The sequence below is a fragment of the Stylophora pistillata genome, chromosome 12 (assembly GCF_964205215.1).
Source record: "Stylophora pistillata chromosome 12, jaStyPist1.2, whole genome shotgun sequence".
NCBI classification, from domain to species: Eukaryota; Metazoa; Cnidaria; class Anthozoa; order Scleractinia; family Pocilloporidae; genus Stylophora; species Stylophora pistillata.
In genome coordinates, this window is record NC_142530.1 from 5,114,069 (window position 1) to 5,135,403 (window position 21,335).

The window sequence follows — 21,335 nt, forward strand, 5'->3', positions numbered from 1 at the left end:
TCGTACGGTGATGGAAAAAAACTTGATTTCTTTCGAGTTGCAGATTGAGCTTTACAGTTTACAGGGGAGAAAGCAATGGCGGATAATGATAAAAGTGCTGTAGGGTATGTACGTAGCCTTATAAATGCTTTTATAAATATAAATCGCGGACATTTCGTTACAGTTTTGTAATTTATACCAGCTGGCATTTTTAAGAAGGTTTCTGGGATTTGAAAAATATCCGAGCCGCTCGGATCGACTGTGTATGTAAAGTTAGCCTAGCTCGGAATCACTTGACGTTGATTACAACACTGAAAAAAAGTTAAATTGTTTTAATGGATAATTTTTGCATTTTCAAATTAGCAGTAAAGGACTCGTCCACCTAACCGATGTGCTAAAGTGTTTATGTTTCCCGCCGTGGACGACGGTCGCGTCCCAGGCCTAAATCTGTCATATACGTAGTCGTCCATGTTCTCGTCGTGATTGCTCAAGGTCCCTATTGTTGACCGTCAACCGTCAACGTGAAACCCCCCTCCCATTGAGACCCTTTTAATTTGACCGTGTTACTATTCTCGATGTTGCTGATCACGTATAGAAAGACGGTCTAATTAGTTAGTGTAACAGAATGAGCAATAAAAATAAAATGAAAAAACAAGAGCCTGAATCAGTATCACTGAGTGCATTTACTTTAATCAAACATACGTAGTAACTCTGTGAAGTCGCCTCAGTACCATCTGATAATAAAAATTTCTGTGATGATCATGATCTATTAGTTCTGATAGTTACCTCCTAAGACCCTCCATTTCTCTCAAAAGAAATCAATGAGAGGAATTACTATCAAGTACGAAATAAAAACAAAATGGAAAAAAAAGGATAATGTTTGCATTGCTGTTTGTTTATCGAATAAGCCTTACTGGATAAATATTATCTGTATTTTGACAAGAATCTGTATTTCTGACAAGTAGTGTAACATGTAAAAAAATATTTCTCTGCTTCCGGAAATAAAAAAGATAAAAAATAAAAATAACAAGAGAAAAATATAATCATGTCTACTACGATTCATTACCTTGCACTCTCCCCATACTAAAATATCGCTCAAATATCGCCGATATATCGCGATAACCGCGATCATCCTTTGCATTACTTTTGCACGGTATTGTATGATGCAATAGGATGAAGTTAAAATAGTTATGTTGAAAGCTTCTAGTATGTTCCGCAAAAACTATGTAGACATATATGTGTACTCGATCGTGTAGCTGAAGTAGTTGATGTTGTCGGGAGTGACCGACTGTTTGGAAAGCTACACCAAGAGAGAGGACTGCGTGGAAGATCGTAAATTTCAAGGAAGTTTGGAGAAAACTGTGAGTAAGATATAAATCATCTCAATCCCCTAGTGATTTTGCTAAGAATGTATATACTCGTGAGAATATATTTTTGCTGAGAATATACTCCCAATATATTTGCTTGATTACGCGTGAAGAAGCGTTTTTTTATAATTCACTTGTTGCACTCATCTTCTGGGTATAGGCCGTGAGTGGTTTTCGAGTTTTTTTTTCAAACACGATCGATCGTCGATCGATCAACGACTTTTAAAGGTTTTATGATCGGCCGTCGATCGGTCAACGGACTTTGTTTGACTTAGTTGCCATGCCAGTGAACAAGTGAATAATGATAGCGCTTTTTCATAGGTAATCAAACTGATATCTTGGGAGTCAATAGCTATTTAAGAGGAAATGTGGCCAAAAATCGAACATTTTCAAAATATGGTGGCAACAGCCGAAAAATTGATTTGACTATCCTGCCAAGTTCTATTGCTATTGAGGGAGCAATGCAACAATTTTCGGACTGCGATCCCCTTTTGGGATACAGCAATATGGAGGGTAAGATGATACTATGTTAAATAAGCTGTAAATTGGATGTAAAATGCGAAACAGTTGAGTTTGTGTGTGAATGTGAATATTTTCGAACAACTGACGGCACGGTCAAATCAGCTCATTTTATCCAACTTTAAAATTTGATTAAATCGCACTGAATCATTTCCCCAAATAATCCTTTGGAGATCGAAAATAACCACACTTCGCCTTCCAAAAGCCAGATTTTCTCTCGATTATTTTGTATAGCAAATAGTTAAATAACGGGTTACGTTTGACCTATTTTTAATCTTGTTAATAGGAGGTCTGATAAATTCAATTACGTTGTGTAAATAAATGATCAAGAATTGCTTAAATTGCTGTCAAATTATGTATTGATGTTGTTTTTCAAGATTTGGTAGTTATAATCGTCAAGTGTTTTCAATTGGTGGCATGACGCTCCGAGATTTGTGTGAAATTTTGAGCTTCAAAAGCGGCATTTGGTCGAAATTCAGTTATTATCGAATTTCTCGAAAATAAATCAATATTCAGCCAAACGATGCATTGCTTTGTAAACGAAGTATGCAGCGCTTTGTTGCACCATAAGGCCTACCTAACTTGAGAATATTGAGCCGAATCGATTTTTTTGGCTGTTGCCACCAAACGTTTGACTGTTGGTGACATTCGCTCCTAACTACGGAAGATTAAATAGATATGTTTCACAGCGGGTTTATACTCTACTGGGTAAAAGCTTTGGATGGTTTTCAAAGTCTTTTCTTTTTTTCAGACACAACCAGCCGTAGAGGAAATGAGAGATTGGGGAAAGTGAAACGAACGCTTTCATTGTTTTGGAGTATTTAGAATCTCTGATTAAAATACCAGGGCATTCAAATAAGCATAGCTACTGTATTTTAAGTGCACTGAAAAGAATGCGATCTTAAATGAGGACATCTGAGATTCGATTTGAATGCAGTTCGAAAGAATAGAAGTTTCTCAGATGGACCCGTCTGCATGAGAGGTTGAGTCACTCATATTAGATACACGATTCCATGAAAGGCCAAGAGATTTTGTATGGCCATTAAAAGATTAATTTACCTCTGAAGGGAGACAAACAACATCGTGGCAAAAACGAATGAATACAACGTGAAAATAAAGCGCTAATTAATACGCTCGAAACATTTTCCACTGGTCAAAGATCAATTTCTGCTGAGCAATAAAGAATGCGGTCTGAAAAAGATCTAGAATCAAAGATTCTAGATAAATCCGAAATATAATCTGAAATTAAACCTCTTGGCTGGATCCGTCTACATGGGAGCCTGGCTCATTATGACATAGTGGCACAAGCGTTAGTAATGGCATATACATTGAGGAAGACTTTGGAAGTGATTACAGCACCCATCCAAGCATTCAGGCCATACTAACTAACCATTCTTCAAACATGACGAAAAATTTCGAATTTGAACCTATTAATTCAAAGTAAGTGGAGAAGTTTTTGTTACAAATGAATACGCGTAAATCCTGCGGCCATGACCTTATGCCTCCACGATTACTGAAGGACTCTGCATCTGTGATATCAGAGCCTCTTGCAAAACTGATTAAATGTTCAATCAATTTAGGTAGTTACCTGCTAGGAACCTCTTCATCTCCGTAAAGAAAACAAAGAGAGGAATTACTATCAAGTACGAAATAAAAACAAAATGGAAACAAAGGATAAGGTTTGCAAAATCATCTCAGTCCCTAACTGATAAGCTGACTAGCTGTATAATGTATCATTCTTTCTGAGCATTAGCTCCCGCGAAGTGTTGTTATAATGAAACACCAACTTAGCTGAAAAAATATCTCCGAACTCCAAGTTTATTTTATTTACGGGAATAAAAGTAAATAGAACATATTTTATTTTTTTAATAATTTTTATTTATTTATTAATATGGTTAATTACATGGGATATCTATCGCAGAAACTATTTGTCACTGCAACAACGCTATCTTCGCTGTAACAACACAACCAACGCATAAAACGATAAATGAAAATCTGAAGACAAAATGTAGAGCCCATATAACATACAATGAGATAGTATCTTTTGTAGACATTTGTAGAGCTTAATTGAGGATTCCAAAGGAGTCAGCCGTCACCCATCAAATGGCCACAATATTAACCTTCAACCGTCAAAAACGCAATATTTTTACCGTCAACCGTCAAATAAGCAAGCCAATTTTAGCCGCCAAATGTCTCAGATATCCTAACTAAGAACTAAACGATTGCCTTAATAAGGATCAACTTGAAGTTCTGATGCTCATAATGAAAAGTTTTGAGATATCACAAAAACATATTTATGTAAGTCCTTGAACTTCTAGTCGCGTGTAAAATTGGTTAGCGACAGAACTGACTTCCGGAGTGGAAACATATACACCTAATTGCAAAAAGGTTGTCATAGAAAAAAGCAAAAAGCAATCAAAGGCTCTGTGAGCCAACGCGTGAGTTCAATAAGCCAATGTAATTTGTGTCGTCAATAGAAATGGGTGTTTGATTTCCGTACTAGGGTATGAATCGTTAGACTGGTAAATGAACATTGTGAGGAATATGATGTGAAATTAAATTAGGCCTCAAAGGCAGAAAATATGGCCTGATTAGGATTTAGTGTAAGAAAATTACTGTTCCAGATTTTACTGTAAAGGTTTGTGGAAAAAAGTTCAAAAGGGTGCTGTTTTGTTTATCACAAAACTATTGTTCCAATATTGAGCTCAGTAATTACTTGCGACGCAAGTATAGGGATAGGCATGTAAAAGCTTTTGCGCTGGATGGAACGCACGGACATAAGGATAAGCATATATGCATAAGATTATCAAAACGTTGCCTTCTTTTTATGCTTACACTGTCTAGTTAAGACTTGGTTGGCATGAGCGTAAGAATAAACATAAGCGAAAGACTTTCCGGCAATCAGCAAGCACTATACTACTTATACCAACCATGTCCCTATTTAACATAACATCGACTGAGAGCTTGTGCTCATGTTTATATATGTTGCAGCTGTGCCCACCTGCGCATTAGCTTGTTATGTTTATGCTTATGCTTGCGTTGCAACTGAGTACCGCGCATGGAGCCTGTTTTGCACTTCTGAGATAATTATTAGCACGAGGATGAAAACAAGTACAAGGATGTTCACACTAATAACCTACGCATACACAGTGCGAGTTACACCATTGAAGGAACGGGATATCGATTGATTCAACTTATGCTTGAGCTTATTTCGCTTCAGTTCCCACTTGTGAACCACTTTCCAACGTCGATACAGCTCCAGGAATACCAAACAAGCCTCAAACAAGTCACTTTTCGAGCAGTTGGCCGTGAGTGACACTTCAATATTGGACTATGTGGTGCCCGAGTGGCCTTCCGGTAAAAAGCAGTGCTGTAGATATCATTCTAGAGGAAGCGACGCAGGTGGTTCAAATCCTCCGCACTCGAGTAAATTTTGTGTTTTGCTTAACTTCCTTTCTTGGTTTTTTTTTTTTTTTGTCTTTCGGACACCATAATTATTTTCCTAGATATATACAATCTAAAATAAAAATATTGACGCCATAAATGAAATATACGCTGCAAGAGATAAAAGTGTATTCTGAGATTGGGCAAAGTTAAATTCACAAATGAAAAACGTATACTTTTTTACTCTTTCAAGATTATCATTGGCTTCTTTCTCACCCCAACACTATTCTTAGCAACAAAGGTCGCCATTGCGTTTGTTTATCACTCGGCAAAAACTATCAAATGCATTCAAAAGCCTAGAATATAAAAAAGTTTACAGGAATCGACCAACCGAGTGAGCTAGCGAGCGCCGTTCATCACATGATACCTACAACTCGCTCTTGCGCATACGCACAATTCACGAGTTAAAAAAGGCGAAAAAAAAGCAAGTTTTAGTTGTCTCTCTCAAGTATGGAGGGGTTGCTATAAAATAATCATATTTAATACACGATTCGATGTAAGGTAGAGAGATCTTACATGTCCATCAAAAGATTTATATACTTCGGGAGGGAGACAGAAAACATTCGTAGGAAAACTTAATGAATTCAACGTGAAAATGAAGCGCCAACACGCTCAAATACTTAGCGCAAGTAACCGTCCGAGAAGGTAACGCTTTTAACTGATCTCTTAAAACCAAATGACTTGATCGTTAGCAGAATTCAATTTACACCAGTCCATTCTCGCATGAGTAGTGGTGGGACGAGACTTATCTCCCACTGGGATTACAATTCAGTACACCAAGCCGCAGGTCAGTTCCTCTAAGAACCTTTGGATTCAATGGGCGATTCGTGATTACTTGAACTAAAGATTGATCAATACTTAAGCAAAATGTTTGCAACAGAACGATAAATACTGAAAGTTTGCCAGCCTCATATAGGCAGACTGGTCCATTCAAGAGGTTTCTAATAATGTCTCAGACTTTCTTCTTTGAGATAGGATTCTTAAATGTGCCTTTCAGCGTAGCTAATGGCATGCTATTTGTCTAAAAGTGCAATTAAAGAATTCAACGCAGGAGAAGAAAGAAGGGTGCACGGGCCTCGTAGTAGGACCCACGAGTTTCCTTCCAGTTTGAATTGCAACTATGATCTATTGCCATGGATATTAACCTTTCCTCAACCTCTCACTCTCCGAACTAATGTCATCACAACATGTAAACAAATGTTTCAAATTTAGCAAATAAAAATGCTTCGTTTTGAAACATTTTTCAAAATCGATAGACCATAGTTGTTGGAGCTAGGTTACAAGCTTATGATATGCCTGCGTTCAATCAATCACAAGGTTAGAAATTCAATAGCCTTGCTCCACGTTTTCACTTATTGAATATGTGTGTTCTATTTGAACAAACCTACATATTCATTGTCTAGTGTGTCGTCGTCGTCGTTGGCTCCCCTTCTGTATAGAAGATGGTTGTCCATTTCACATCATTGACTGATGGTGAGTTCTGTAATGGCTGTAAAGGCCAATACGAGCCTTGAATTGTCTATTACATTCTGGACAAAACAGGCCTGGTGGTAATTCTGTCCGTGGCTGTTCTTGTCTTTCCTTCTTCGTTTCCCTCTTCAGCCTTATGCCTTTTGAACGCCTTTCCTCAAACTTTTCCACTCCATCTCTTATTGCTTTCCTCCAAATAGTTCTGTTCATAGCCAGATTTTCCCATTCTTTAGTGTCAATAGCGCACTGGTTAAGGTGACTTCTCAGCCGGTCCTTAAATCTTTTCTTTTGCCCTCCTACATCCCGTTTACCTTCTGTCAGTTCACTGTAAAGCATCTGTTTTGGCAGTCTGTTGTTTTCCATCCTCACTACATGGCCACTACATCTCAACTGGTTCCTCACAAACACACTCTCCACACTACACATAGTTGCTTGTTCCAAAACACTGAGATTAGTTCTCCTATCTTGCTACTTAATGGTCATCATTTTCCGTAAACATCGTTGCTGGAACTTTTCTAAGGCTGCTATGTGTCTGCGGTAGATTGTCCATGTTTCAGATCCGTATAGTTAGGTGGTTACAACTATGGCTTTATACACCTTGATTTTTGTATCTAACCTGATGTCTCGGTCTTGAAACACTCTAGAATGGAGTTTCCCAAAAGCTGCAGCGGCTTGCTGTATTCGATGATTGACTCCTGCGTCCACATTTGCATGAGAAGAAAAAGTGCTGCCGAGATACGTAAAGTTATTCACGTTCTCCAGGACTGTTTCTCCAATTTTTATAGATGGTGGAGTTTTAACTGTGTCTTTTGGAGAGGGTCGGAAGAGAACTTGAGTTTTCTTGGCATTTATCTTTAAGCCGAGTTGTGTATATGCATAGTTAAAAGCATCCAGTATAGTTTGTAGATCTTCCTCAGTATGTGCTGCTATGACATTGTCATCTGCATACTGGAATTCAAATTTTGCAGATTTAGGTATCTTACTTTTTGCACGTAATCTTCGCAGGTTGAAGAGTTTTCCCTCAAAGCGAAATGCAATTTCAATCAACTGTACTGGTAGTCTTGGGTATGCAATGAGAAGCACGACTGATATAAAGATGGAAAACAGTGTTGGCGCCTTTAGACAACCTTGTTTCACTACCGTCTTTATTTCAAACGGTGTGGAAGCACCATCTTTTACAAGCACAGTTGCTGTCATCTGATCATGCATTCTTTAATCATATTAATAAATTTCCGAGGACATCCCGATCTTGCCAGCACATCCCAAAGCAGCTCTCTAGCATCAATATCAAATGCCTTTGTAAGGTCGATGAATGCCAAATATAGTGGTTTGTTCTGTTCCATGCATTTTTCTTGAAGTTGTCTCACAGAGAGGATCATGTCAGTTGTTCCCCTATTTGGTCTGAGACCTGATTGACTTTCTGGAAGGATTTTCTCTGCGATACCCTGGAGTTTCATATTAAGTAGGCTTGATAGGACTTTACCGGCAGTGCTTAAGAGAGATATTCCTCTGTAGTTACCACATTCTGACTGATCACCTTTTCGCTTGTAAATTTTAACTATATTAGCATTTTTCAGTTCTGGTGGTATTTTTTCTTCTGCCCAGATTTTGATAATAAGCTGATGAAGTTGTTCTTGTAACTTTTCACCACCATATTTATATATATCAGCTGGTATACTATCTGGGCCAGCAGCTTTATTGCTTTTCATTATTAATATAGCCTTCTTTACTTCATCTAGAGTTGGTGTGTCACATAGAGACTGTTTGATAGGCTGCTGTCTTATAAGGTTGATCACATTTGCATTGTATGTGGTCTCTTGATTAAATAGGCCTTCAAAATGTTCTCTCCATCGGGCATTAACTTCTTTTTTGGTTTTCAGAACAGTTGTACCATCTTCACTTTTTAGTGGAACTTGGCCTTGCATACAAGGCCCATATACCTCTTTAGTAGCCTTGAAGAAAGCTCTGGAATTATTTCGATCTGCTAAACTTTGTATTTCTTCAGCCTTCTACCCTCACTGATTTTTTATTTCTCTCACTTTTCTTTGCGGAGTACCTTTAATTTCCATATGTCTCGTCTTCTTGACAGTAGAGTTCGGGTCTTGTTTCAGTTGTAGAAAAGCATTTCTCTTTTTGTCTATCAGCTGTTGCAGTTTTAAGTTGTTTTCATCAAACCAGTCGTTATGTTTCCTCTTTTGGTAGCCAAGCACCTCATCGCATGTTTTTTCGATGACAGACTTTAACTGTTCCCAGTGTTCTGTGACATCTGTAGGGAGTTCTTCTGGCACATACTCTTTTAGCTTCTTTACTAATATCTGTATACATTCCTCATCTTACAGGCCAGTTACATTGTATTTTCTGTTCTGTAGCTTGTTATGGCATTTGCTCCGAGCCTTGAGCTTGAGTCGCATTACAGATGAAATGAGCCGATGGTCGCTCCAACGCTCATCCGCTGCAGTGACAGCCTTCGTACTAAGCACATCTTGCTGGTCACTCTTTCTCACTATCACATAGTCAATTAGGTGCCAATGCTTTGACCTTGGGTGTTGCCATGACACTTTGACTGAATCTCTTTACCTGAAGACAGTTTTGGTAATCAGGAGGTTATGCTCTGCACATTTTGCTAGTAGCATGTTACCATTGGAATTAGCCTTCCCTACTCCATTTTTTCCAATTACACCTTCCCAGATATTGTGATCTCTTCCTACTCTGGCATTAAAATCCCCTAGTATGATGAGTTTGTCTTGGGCTGGTGTGGCAGAAATGAGCTCATCCAAGTCAGTATAAAAGGCCTCTTTAACTTCCTCTTCAGCATCAAGAGTTGGCGCATAAGCACTTATTACTGTTGCATTCTGATTTTTTTCCAAGCCAATTCTTAAGGTCATAAGCCTCTCATTGATTCCCACTGGTTGTTCAGTCAGTTTGGTAAGCAGGTCATTTCTTATTTCGAATCGTGTACGGTGAATATTTAAACACCATGACATAAAAATCACTAAATGATAATAATTATGAAAATAGGAAAGATTGAATTAGGATAGGTTAGCAAAATTATTTCACTTCTAAGTTAAGTTGTTCAGAGGAAAGTAATACAGACTTTTCATAAAAAGACAAGCACTGACGGCATTCGTTTTTCTTCTTTTTTGTTTGTCGGAGAAATAACTGCAAAAAGTGGAATGAATAGTATTCTTTCGATAATTTGTATAATGTATGAATCTATAAACCTTGAAAACCCACATGGGTAAATGAAGTACTAAGATTTTGGACTTCAACTGAGTCAGTATTTTTTAGGTCTCCGAGAACATACGTGGAAATAGTGCAGAATGCAAAAGGCTGACCAACTTAGAACCAATCAGATCAAATCAAATCCAACCAAATCTACAAAAGCAAATGACGAACTGAGATCTTATATTTAAACTGACTTTGATGTTGTTTAATGTTGCTGTTACTAACAATAGCAACAACGAAAAAAGCGCTGTTGTCATTGTTTCTTTCTTTTCTAGATAGCTTGTTCAGAGCCTCAAACGCTAAAACGCCAAAACAAACAAAGAAAAAACAAATACTAAACATAAAAAAAATTGCTGTTTGTTTATCGAATAAGCCTTACTGGATAAATATTATCTGTATTTTGACAAGAATCTGAATTTCTGATAAGTAGTGTAACATGTAAAAAAATATTTCTCTGCTTCCGGAAATAAAAAAGATAAAAAATAAAAATAACAAGAGAAAAATATAATCATGTCTACTACGATTCATTACCTTACACTCTCCCCATAATAAAATATCGCTCAAATATCGCCGATATATCACGATAACCGCGGTCATCCTTTGCATTACTTTTGCACAGTATTGTATGATGCAATAGGATGAAATTAAAATAGTTATGTTGAAAGTTTCTGGTATGTTCCGCAAAAACTTTGTGGACATATATGAGAACTAGGTCGTGTAGCTGGAGGAGTTGCTGTTGTCGGGAGTGACCGATTGTTTGGAAAGCTACAGCAAGTGGAGAAGTTTTTGTTAGAAATGAATACGCGTAAATACTGCGGCCATGACCCTATGCCTCAACGATTACTGAAGGACTCTGCATCTGTGATATCTGAGCCTCTTGCAAAACTAATTAACTGTTCAATCAATCTAGGTTACTATCCTTCACGCTGGAAAATGGGGCAAGTGACCCCTTTATTTAAGAAGGACAATGAATTTTGTAAAAAGAACTACAGACCCGTATCTGTTCTTCCGGCCCTCAATAACATATTTTTGAACGAAACCTAGCAAAACAACTTGAGCCTCTTTATCAAGATATATTATCAGATTTCATCTCCGCATATAGACCAGATTAGAGCTGTGAAATCTCTTCCGAACTTGGAATTGCTAACAGTCGGCAAGAGTGAAATGGCATGATTACACATCAGGCAGTGGTGATTGGTGTGAATAGTGAATATGAATTTTCTTTTCCTGTCAAGAATTCAATTGAATTATTGAGCGTAACTATCTACAAGGATTTGATAAGGTTAATTAGCAACTTGCTGTTCTTACGAGATTTAAAAAACAATTTTACCAGTAATGTAATGCTGCGTTTATAGAAAGCTTTTATTCTGCCACACTTTCAATATTGCTCTCTTATTTGGCATTTTTCTGGAAATAGAAATTGTGATAAACTAGAGTCTTTGAACAAACGTATTTTACGATTCATTTTTAATGATCCAGTGTCTAGTTAGTATGATATGTTAAAGAAAGCAAAGATAGCATCCTTATATACTGGAAGCCGACTTTACAAAACTCTAATGGTAGTTTTCAAGAGCTCATTTGTTTCTATGTATCCTGGATATCTAAAAGAGCTTTTTCTTCTTCGTAACTACAGTTATTCGCTGAGAGGAAAGAATATTCTGACTCTACCTATACCAAAAACAACAAAATATGGTCTTGAGTGCATCCGATATCAAGCAGCAAAAACTTGGGATTCGCCTCCGCGCAGCATGAGAACAATTACATTATCTAAATATTTTAAGATAGCCACAAGGAAAATGAACTTTTAGTAATAATTTTTTTAATTATTGTTTTGGTAGTGGTTCCATGATATTTTGACAGACTCGTGTATTTTTCTTTCTCGAAGATTTTAGCTCAACAGAGCTACTCTGAAAATTCGAGTCAAATTATAGTATATGTATGTACATATGTATGTGTGCCATAGTGGCAGAAGCATTAGCAATGGCGAAAATAAACTTTCTACTGTAATATTACACAATGAAAAAATTAAGCGCCAAAGCGGTCGAGAGATATGCAACTGTAGGTTTAAGGTCAGACTTTTCATAGATCAGTTAAAAGAAACAGCTCAATCGTTTGCAGCATTTAATCGAAATCAGTGTCTTCTAGGATGCGCTTTCAGTCAGCAAAATATAAACGCACTTCCGGGATTTTGACTGCACTGGGATTTGTGCACTCAGCTTATTACTTATCGCGTCCACGTTTGCTTTTCCAATCCCTTCGAGGTCTGAATACTTGGAAAAAAATTTTTGTCTTCCTTGCAGCAAAATCACGAGTTATTCCTTTCCCACTAAGTGCACGATTAGTACTTTAATTGCAAAAAGAAATAACAACAAAGCATTACTCGCGTAAAATCTTTTCGTAAAGAAATACTTTTTAAGTTTAACAAAAACTTCCCTAGCGATTGTATAGAGTGTATCGGGTGCAACCTCTTTTAAAAGTTAACTTAAAATTCACTTTACCTATTATATATTTGCCGTGTACAAAAGGTACAAAAGGAGGCCTGGGAGCAGCATCATATTCTTCCTTGAGCCGCTAGATACTGTGAAAGTAGGCTCAAGTAACAAAAATTTCTGTCAAATGAAAAATTTTTTCTTTCTGAAATACAAAAAAATTTACTGATATTTAACCCCTTCCGACAAAGACGGACCATATGTATTTTTTTCAGAGTCTGCAGCCAAAAAAATTTTAAATTATTAAAGAAAAAATGATCAATAATCGCAGCCTCTGATCTTTCTCTTTTCCATCTCTGAGAAGTCAATTGCCAGTTCCCGTATTTATTTAATAATCAATATATGTATATATGAAAAAGGGGTAAGCTCTTGTTGTCTCTCTTTAGTAAGGAGCATTTGCTATGAATTAATCATAATTCCTACACGACTCGATGTAAGGTTTCTATCTAACGATCCATTGACCTCTGGAGGGAGAAATTAAACTTCTGTGGAAAAAACTAATGAATTCAATGTGAAAATAAAGCATCAACGTACCCAAATACCTAGCGCGAGTAACTGTCCGAAAAGGTAACGCTTAAAACGGATCTGTTAAAATGGAATAGTTCAGTCGTTTGCAGAAGTCAGTTTACACTCCGCCATTCTGGCATGTGTGGTGTGACGAGACTTCTATCCCACTGAGATTACAACACAGTATACCAAGCTGCGGTGCAGTTCTTATAAGAACTTTCAGATTCGATGGGTGATTCGTGATTATTTGAACCTAAAATTTCCTAATAATGAATGAATTGCACTCTTAGATAAATACCAAGCCATTAGCTACCCTGAAAGGCACAAAGAATACTTCCTCAAAGAAGAAAGTCTGAGACACCACCAGAAACCTCTTGGATGGACCAGTCTGTCCATGGGAGGACCTCACACCATCAGCATTTATTGTTCTGTTGTAAACATTTTGCTTAAAAAATTTGACGCCAGAGAAAAGAGAAGGGAGCACAGGCTTCGTAGTTGGGCCCATGACTTTCCTTCCAGTTTGAATTGCACCTCCGCCTTTTCTATTTGCAGAAGCCATGTGAAAATAGAAGGTCAAGACTCCGAAATGATTTGCAACAGTCTTATGAGATCAGGCCTTTGATGGATCACTTAATTAGTTATTACGAGAGCGTTAAGTCACGAGCGGCATTTAATAAAAGTCAGTGCATTTTAATATGTCATTAAGGACGTATTTATTCCCAAACAGGAACCGTCATGTAAGTCAAGCAGCTTTAGGCAGATGAGTGCAAAAAAAAAAATGGAATTAATTCCTATAAGCACGTGCACGTGAACAGGCGACTCACAAATAGCAGCTGTACCCTTCTTGATTTTTCATACTTATTGTCTTTGAACATCTTTAGTGCGTATTTCTTCTCAGTTAAGTATCGCCGCAAACTGTTGTGAAAGAGCTGAAGAATGTTTTTTGGTCGTTCTATTCCTAATTTTTTTTTGGGTATCGTTCCGTAAAAAAGGAAATTGACAGAAGGTGGTTAAGTTCGGATGCAGGTATAGCTTTTCAATTCTATGGCTTTTAAACCTACTTGCTGCCACTTAAGGATGTCAGTGTTCATTTCAAAGAAAAAGATGATTTCTATTTGAAAATACCGATTTTTGGAACGTAATTATTCGCACTAAAATGCTTTCAGCTCAAATGAATAGCCAGTTAGGACAATGCAAGCAAGGAACTGTCCATATAAGTAAAATTTTTCTTGATCGTACTTTCCCTTTAACGTCCTTGTATCATATCAGAAGAATGCATAATATTTTCTAAGCATAAGCCTCTACCAGGTGTTTTTAATAAAAAAAACGCTAAATTACCCCAAAAAAGTATATCCTCCCTGTCCAAGTGTGTATTATTTATGCGAATTAAAGCTGACAGCAACGTCAATTATGAATAATGACTAATACATTTTACGATAAAGGGAGATCCGAGGACAAAATTCATAGCGCTCGTTGACAGAAAGAGAATCATAATCCGCGACCTTGTTATATCTATCAGACCTTCGCTATATATTGGTAAAATGACCAAACACCGTGTCGCTTCGTGTACATTTTCTGCCCCTGCGTGGAAGATCATAAATTTCAAGGAAGTTTGGAGAAAACTCTGAGTAAGATATCAATCATCCCAATCCCCTACTGATATTGCCGAGTATTGCTGAACATTTCAAAGAAGCCCTCGATTTTTATTTAATATTTGCGTTGTTAAATAGCCATTGACTCCCAACATATTTGTTTGATTACGCATAAAGAAGCATTGTGTATTATTCACTTGTTGTACTCGTCTTCTGGGTATAAGCCGTGGATGGTTTTCGAGTTCTTTTCAAACATGATCGGCCGTCGATCGATCACTGAGTTTTAAAAGGGTTTACGATCGGCCGTCGATCGGTCAACAGACTTTGTTTAACTTGTTGCCATGCGTGTGGACGAGTGAATAATGATAACGCTTTTCCACGGGTAATCAAACAGATATCCTGGAAGCCAGTCGCTATTTATTAACTACTGACCGTTAAATAAAAATGTTTTACAGTAGGTTTATTCTGACTCTACTGGGTAAAAGCCTTACATGGTTTTCAAAGTTTTTTTTTTTAAACACGATCAGCCGTCGAGGAAATGAGAGATTGGAGAGAGTGAAACGAACAATTTCAAACGATATTAACCTACGAACACTCGTGAACAGATAAAAACTAAAATTTTAATCCCATGGTCATTTGTAATTATAATTATTTTGGACGTTGGCGAACTGACATTAGACGTTGGCGAATCGACCTGGTATGTTGGCGAACTGACGTTGACGAACTGTCACGTTGGCGAAACGACCGTTTACCTTTTGGGGTACCGTACCGATAATAACTGATTGTGGACTAAACGATGAAAAGTTTAGTTCAATTTTGGTCACATTTTTGGAGGGACTGAGCTAACTACATCGATGCCAAATGTATTGTCTAAGCACAGCTTGATTTAACGCATAAAAATGGATTGATATAATAGCCGATAGCTTTCATCCACATTCTTTCGAAAAACAAAACTTCAAATATAACATTTGATAGCGAGGTTAAATAATGATAAATCATCTCACTAATCTACTGATTTTACAGAAACCTCTCGTGCACAAGAGAAAAAAAAAAAAAAAAAACCTGGCTAAATTTCTATCACCAAAACATCATGTGCAACATTCCGAACATGCATACAAAGACATGTATTAAAGATCGACTCAACATAGTCGCTTCACCTATTTCAAATTCCTGAACACATATTACACGTAAGAAACCTGCGCATAAAAGAGGGCGGGGGGGAGGGGTAGACGTGGGTCACTTGAAACCCACTCTAATTAATCTTTGCCGTTCACAAAAGGTACAAAGTACAGTAAAACCAGGAAGCAACACTATGCTTTTCCTTGAGCTGCAACACGATAAAGGCTCGAGCAAATGAAATTCGTGTGATAAATAAAATCCTAAGAGTGCGAAATGGGTTCCCCACAGAAGCCCTTCGACCAGTCACGATTAGCGCGTAGTTAATTCATAACTTGACTCGTGACTATGTGAGCTGGAGTAGCCTATTTCCCGCGAAAAGATAGTCTAAAAAATAAAGCGTTCAGTGAAAATGCCTTAACATAGGCTCACCATGGGAGTCGAACGCTCCAAATAATGGCTCCTGTGACAGCCTATTATCTTTGTGTTCATTCCATCTCGGATGGTAAAAGATTCTCCTCTTATTCTCTCTATTAAGTAACGAGGAGTTGCTATAAACTAACCATATCGAAAGCACGATTCGATATAAGGTTGATAGACTTTATATGGCCATCAAAAGGTCAAATTACCTCTGAAGGAAGACACAACAAAATCTGTAGCACAAAGTTAAGACTACAGCTTGAAAATATATATAGTGCCCGCACGCTCGAAATACCTGAAAACATTAACAAGAAGGCAACGCTCCTAACGGATCTGCGTACGTTAAAGATGAACCTAGTTTCAGTGACCATTTCTTACAGGAAAAATTTCTCTTGATCAAAGGATATATTGGACCTGTCTTAACTGTCACGCAATGTTACTAGCATCTTCAAATTCGTGCACTCACTTTGAAATTTACTTTATCGCTTATAAACTCATCGACAGGATGCAGACTGGGCAGATGTAAAGGAAAGGAATTAATAATCAGCCAAGTCTGTGGAGCAAAGTTGTCCATTTTGGCTCAGTGAGCATCTATGAACCTCAAGGAGGCTATGCACACAACGACAGAGGGGTCTGGGTGAGTCACTTCGACCACTTCACCTCTCCCTCTTCAAAAAGCCTAAAGGGACCTAAGTCACTCAGCGACTAAGTGTATTTTAGGCATCGTTTGAATGTGAGACTGATTGATCCGTGGTAAATTCACGTAAGCTGGACTTTAAAACTAAAGTTTGACTGGTCCGAAAATAAAATAACTAACAATCAGCGAGTTTCTAGTGTACATACTCAACAGAATCACCTCATCGATTCTATATTTCCTTAGCGCCTATCACAAAAATTAAAGCCACGTACGTAGTGATAGAGGATATGCATTCAATATGTATATGTACGTAATTTAAGGAATCGAACGCTCCTAAATAATCTTTACATCTATAGTGATAACTCAGTATTTCAGCAACGGCAATTGTTTGTGTGGTGTCCTGTGGACATCCGGGACTATACACAGTGGTCAGGTGACCGAGAGAGTGTGCGTGTATGTGAAAAAGAGCGGGAGTTCGAAGGGTGACGGTGTGTTGTTCGAGTTATTGACCTTAATGGCTTCTAGGAATATTACAGTTTGTTTGTTTGTGTGTGTGTATGTGTGTTGTTGGTATGATAATCAAGTTCATTCAATATCTGATAGGTAACCGTCAGATATGATAACAAGAGAGCTGAATTGTCGCGTGTAAGCTCATTTAACGGATCTATACCACGTTTAAAGGGGAAGGAATTGATAGTCATTTAAAGGGTTTAGTGTTTAACTCTTTAAATATTCTGGTAATGAAAACTTCCACTATTCATTTACACAAATAGTTACCTTCCTCCTGTTTGTTTGTTTTTCTGTTGTTTTGGTTGGTTTTATTTGTTCGTGTGTGTGTGTGTGTTGTTGGTGTGATAATCAAGTTCATTCAATTTAACAAATACTCATAAAAATTAAGTAGAGCCTTAATTGTGTTACTTGTAACGTTATGTTAAATGAAGATTTCTATGATTTATTACCACAAATAGTTACCTTCTTCTCTTGTTCTCCGCTCTGAAAACAAAAACGAAAAATGAAGAATTACGATCGAGTATGAATCAAAGGCTCTGTGAACCAACTCGTGAATTGGATAAGCCAATGTAATTTACGTGTCGTGAATAGAAATTAATGTTTGATTTCCATACCGCTAAGGCATGAATCGTTCTAAGAAGTGTTGGACTCGGGTAAATGAGAGTTTTGAGGAGTTTAATGTGAAATTAAATTAGGCCTCAGACAGAAAGTATGGTCTCAGTAGGAGTTAGTGTAAGGTAATCACTGTTCCAAGATTTCACCGTAAAGGTTTGTGGAAGGAAAGTTTAAAAGAGTGCTGTTTTTTTTTTCTTTTCATCGAAAAACTATTGTTGCAATGTTCAGCTAGGCATTTACTTGAGATATAAGCGTAGGGATAAGCACATAAAAGCTAATATGCGCGGATGGGACACTCGGACATAAGGACATAATCAGTGCATTTTTATATGTCATTAAGGACGTATTTATTCACAAACAGGAACCGTCATGTAAGTCAACCAGCTTTAGGCAGATGAATGCAAAAAAAAAAATGGAATTAATTCCTATAAGCACGTGCACGTGAACAGGCGACTCACAAATAGCAGCTGTACCCTTCTTGATTTTTCATACTCATTGTCTGTGAACATCTTTAGTGCGTATTTCTTCTCGGTTAAGTATCGCCGTAAACTGTTGTGTAAGAGCTGGAGATTGTTCTTTGGTCGTTCTATTCTTAATTTTTTTCTGGGTATCGTTCCGTAAAAAAAAAAAAATTGACAGAAGGTGGTCAAGTTCGGATGCAGGTATAGGCTTTCAATTCTATGGCTTCTAAACCTATTTGCTGCCACTTAACGATGTTAGTGTTTATTTTAAAGAAAAAAAGGATTTCTTTTTCAAAAATGCCCAATGCAAGCAAGGAACTGTTCATATAAGTAAACTTTTTCTAGATCTTACTTTCCCTTTAACGTCATTGTATCATATCAGAAGAATGCGTACATTTTTCTAAGCATAAGCCTCCACCAAGTGTTTTTAATAAAAAAAAAAAACACTAAATTACCCCAAAAAAGTATATCCTCCCCGTCCAAGTGTGTATCATTTACGCGAATAAAAGTTGACAGCAACGTCAATTATGAATAATGACTAATACATTTTACGATAACGGGAGATCCGAGGACAAAATTCATAGCGCTCATTGACAAAAAAAAAAAAAAAAAAAAAAAACCTTGGCTATATATTGGTAAAATGACCAAACGCCGGTGTAGAAGAGGCCCACCCATTATAATTTCACAAGATGGGCAATCCTTAACCCAAATTAAACAAACTCAAAAGACAAACTGGTGTACGCAATGAAGAGGGGTAGGTCTCTTAAGAAACTTTGGCACCAGGTGATATGCGCAGGAAAATCAATTGATATAAACGTCCTAAAATCATAGCCTTATTAAGTGTGTATTGTGTTCTTCTACAAATAGATTTCCGATGAGACGGATCGACCTTACTAAAGACGGGTCAAGTTGACCCTTGCAAATCGTGTAGATTTGTCTAAATTTAATGCCCTAATCTAAAGCTTAATGTAATGTAATGTACTGAAGGATTTTCGATGACATCGACTAAACTAAAAAGCGCGTCGAGTCGACCCGTGCGAATTATGAACGCTTAAGTGTGTATTGACTTCTTCTAAAAATCGACTTCCGATGAGACGGATCGACTTTACTTATAACGAGTCGAGTCGACCCGTGCGAATTGAGTCCATTCAGCAACATTGAATACCTTAATTTAACGCTTAAGTTTGTATTGTCTCCTTTTGCGAATCGACTTCCGGTGAGACGGATCGACTCAACAAAAACCGAATCGAGTTGATGAGTGTGAATCGTGTCGATTCGTGTACATTTTCTGCCCCTGCACTGTATTTAATATTGTGAAAATGGACTTCCGGCCTTTTCACGTTTCCAGAACGTAAAAGGTTCAAGTTGTCATTCACTCCCTCATCATGCCACTCAAATTCACTCTTCAATTTGCTCTCACCCCTCAACTTCCGGTATGTTAACGTACGATTTGATTCCCGGTGTGACGATTCGTTAACGACCGTAGACGAATCGCAACAGTTTGGGTGAACTGGACATGTATGTTGATTTGCTGTACTCAGGAACGAGCTCTTACAGTTGTAGTCGATTTTCACGCTTGCTTAACCCCGATAATGAATGCTCATATTCACTGTGAACGCCAGTCAGATCACTCTCTGAACCATAAGTTCAAAAGTACATAAAATGGAGATGGTCGTCTTTCAAATAGATCACTAGTAGCTATGTCATCTTTCAAAACAAAATCATCTATACTATTGGTTTTCTCTTGGTTCGCGGCTTCTAAAATTGTGTGATAAAAATTTCTATGATGACTATATCTATTACCACAAATAGTGGTAATATATGAGAAAATAGAATAGAAGAAAAAAGGAGAAATTACGATAAAGCATTATAGGAAATACAGTTCCCCGTTTGTCTAATTCAATGAGAACACCTCAAATCAGAAGAGCCTGCATTACCACTGATTAGCCAATTGCAATTGGAAGTATTCAGACCTCACGTAAAAAGGACGTTAATGTTTAGCAGGATCCGCGGATGAATGTCTTCCTTTCAAATTCACCAGTGTAAATAAACTCCCTCATATTCATTTCTCAATTAATCTGCATTTCTTATATATGATTTTCAAATATAGTTATTCGCGTATAAACTATAAGAAGGCTATGCTTGTAAATAGGGAGGGGTTCTGTAAGCATTGTCTCCCTTTTTCCATAAATATTAGGGAGCTTAAGCAACCACGACGACGAACGGAGGACGACGACCGGAAGTAGCGAGAACGTCACTGCGCAAGCGCGAACCAAGAATTCCGTCGTCGTCTTAACGTCGACGACTTGAGATGGACCAGTTTCAAGTCGTCGTGAACTTCCGAACTTCAAAGCAGTTTTTCTCATCAAAAGGTGCGGCTTTATTGTCGTTTTTTTGACAGTCTATGGCCGGTTGGAGTTTGTATTCGCTTCTTCGGTTGATTTAAACCTCCCTGTTCAGTTTTCTAAACAAATAAAATTCGAAAACCCACTAACTCATTTTCCTTCCTCCGCACAACAGATGTCAAGTCAAGCGGTGAAAGCGACCACGTTAGGTTTAAATTTATTTGAGTATATTTTATGAAAGAGTGCTGTTTATCATTTTTATTGAATGAAAAGGTTTAAATGGCAGTGCAATACACCACTGCTTTCGGTCAAAAGCTGTGTGTATGGAACTGTCGGTTTATTGCTACTAAAACATTTTGCGTGTTGCTGTTCTTTCGTCGAGACGCTTTAAACAGCAAAGAATTCTTTAGATCGGTGTGTCAACATGAGCGTGCGTGAATACCTCTCAGGTTTTGCGAATCTATTTTCGAAATGTTTGATAAAGATCTAGATTTACAGCGATAAAAATTATTCCGACAAAATCACACGGGAAAAAATAGTATTCTTGTTTGAAGCGCGACGACTGATCTGTGCCGATCGCTAGCTAGCATTGATTAAAATTGACAGACTTGAGTCGTTTGCTCGCCAAAGGAAGGAGCA